General features: G+C 35.8%; 1 pseudogene; it reads left to right on the top strand.

The window, feature by feature from the left end:
- The first annotated feature begins 656 nt into the window (after positions 1-656).
- On the top strand, positions 657-1,726 carry LOC149177694 (glutathione S-transferase DHAR3, chloroplastic pseudogene; annotated as a pseudogene).
- The last annotated feature ends 729 nt before the right edge of the window (positions 1,727-2,455 follow it).

The following is a 2,455-nucleotide window of genomic DNA, read 5'->3' as shown; positions in this document are numbered from 1 at the left end:
TTTGAACCAGGCTACTAGCTTTGGTAATGTTGTAATCCATGGTGTTTAATATAATAGATATATGAATGTAGTGACACTAAAGCCATACAGTCTAATCCTCAACTAGCCACTATACAGTCTAATCCTCATGTTTGGGGCTTTGTGAAATAAGCTACAAGCTTTGGTAATGCTCTAATCCATGGTGTCTAACATAATTAGGCCGATACACCTTCTTTTGAATCAGTCAATCATCTACCCTTTTAATGTCCATCTGACATCTGTGCAAAAAATTTTAAGTCACTCTCCACTTGACATCTCTGCCCACCTTTTAAGTCGAGGTTCTGAGAGAGTCCGTTTGAATGTTTCGTGGAATTTATGGCACTGGACATAAAACTTATGGTGCACGATTTGATTTCTTGCCAACATTATTGTGAGTTGCATTACAGTGGATATGAGGGTCTCTCAGAGAAAAATGCGTCGACAAGTCTCTGGAAGGAACCTAGAGTTTCTTATTTTAGCATTTATGTGACAGGGATTGGATTGTAAAATGAATTCATTTGTTATTTGCGTTTCATATATGGGGATTTTCAGTGCAGAGTGATCTTCCACTAATGAGTTTCATAAAAATGGGGAGGATGGAAACCTATGAGAGTGAGGTCTATTTACAGAATTTAGAGATGGCTATGATATCCATGCTTAGTGTAGCTTCCACTTTGTCTCTCGCTGTAGCAAAACATCTATGCTGCAACTCTCTGGAATCAGTGGTGTTGTATCGTAGAGCCTTTAATTGTGGTCTCTAGTACCCATTTATTTGGCGATAAAGGGGTTAGATCCAAGGTCTTGATTCAGAGGAGGAAGATTAGTAGTACACGAATTGTGTGCATGGTTGAAGCACTGGAAGTCTGTGTTAAGGTTGCCACAGGTGCACCTGATAAGCTTGGGAACTGTAAATAATTTTTCCTGTCATGTTCCCTTGTTTTAGTAGAACTATTCAACCTTGCATTTCTTGTTTTCTTCTGTTTTTATTTCATCTTTATTTGTCAAACAATTTGTGGTCTACTAATGCATTTTGGGCATTTTAATGTATGGAGTAAAGCTTAATGTATTGAACACATATTTGCACAGGTAATTTTTTGGACTATAATTAATTTTTCTGTCATTTTTCCCCTTTTTAGAAGAATGATTCAATGTTGCATTTCCTGGCTTTTATTTCATCTTTATCTGTCAAACAATTTGTCGTCTATCAATGCATTTCAACCATTTTAATGTATGAAGTAAATCTTAATGTATTGAACACATATTTTAGTAGGTCCCTTTAGCAAGAGGGTTTTTCTTACTGTCAAGGAAAAACAGGTCCCATGCAACATGAAGTTCATTAATACTAGTAACAAACATGACTGGTAAATTTATAGTTCTGAGGCCCATATATTATTTTTTGTTTTCAATGTAGGCCATTTCTTTATGGCTATGGTTAAAACTGATTACGACTGTGAGACTGTGCCTATGTTTATGTGGGAAATCAAGGGGAGCTAAGTTGAAGACATTGGTGCATAGGTTTTTGCATATGAATCCTAAAGGAAAAGTTCCTGTCATCAAGATTGATTATAAGTGGATTCCAGACTCGGATGTTATAACCCAAATATTAGAGGAAAAGTACCCGGAACCACCTTTGGCAACCCCACCTGAGAAGGAAACTGTGTATGTATTCTCAACTCTTTTCAATGTTACATTTTTCCATAATCTATGAGTTAATGTTGGAATTATGGATCTATTACTTTAGAAGTGAAAATGATGTCACAAATCAATTAGAAAACAACCCAAAAAATCTATGCACTATTTTTTGCTCCATAAAACAACCCAGAAATCTGCATCCATACACCAAAATATGGTTCCAGATTCCATATCTACAGATAGAGTATTATTGTGTGTAAGATCACTATAACATGATCAATATAACAACCAAGAAATGGAGCAATTCGGCTCTAATGATTTTTCTACACAACATTTATTGGGGAGGGCCAACCACTGAGTCATTTCATATAACTGTTGTGTATTAATTTCTCCCAAGTTTGCTAAAAATGCATCCGCTCTCTCCATTTTTGCACTTGCTACTGTTTTTCTCACTGGCTACTCCTTTGGGATACTTGCATGTTATAAGATGTATTGTCATCTGTGATAGACTAATTAATTTCTCCCAAATGCTCCTTGAACTCCGAGTCTGCAATTTGTCTACTTTTTTACTTTATCCCTCATTTGTGATACATTGATTAATTGCTATAAATTGCTCCTTGAATTTTTGATCGGCAATTTCTCAATATTTTTTGGCAGCAAAACCAACTCTTTATGCAACTCGAAGTCGGATATTCATATGATATATGGCTATAATTCACTCTGACATTCTCTTTATCCAACTGTTATTGACATAGAGATTCATGGTGCTCACTGCCCATACTTATAAACTATCTATTGGTTGTTG

The sequence above is a fragment of the Pinus tabuliformis genome, chromosome 4_1 (genome assembly GCF_031772625.1).
Source record: "Pinus tabuliformis cultivar Carrire ecotype Pingquan chromosome 4_1, CPIR1, whole genome shotgun sequence".
NCBI classification, from domain to species: domain Eukaryota; kingdom Viridiplantae; phylum Streptophyta; class Pinopsida; order Pinales; family Pinaceae; genus Pinus; species Pinus tabuliformis.
Note: the sequence above shows the minus strand (reverse complement) of the source record. Positions and strands in the feature narration are given on the sequence as shown.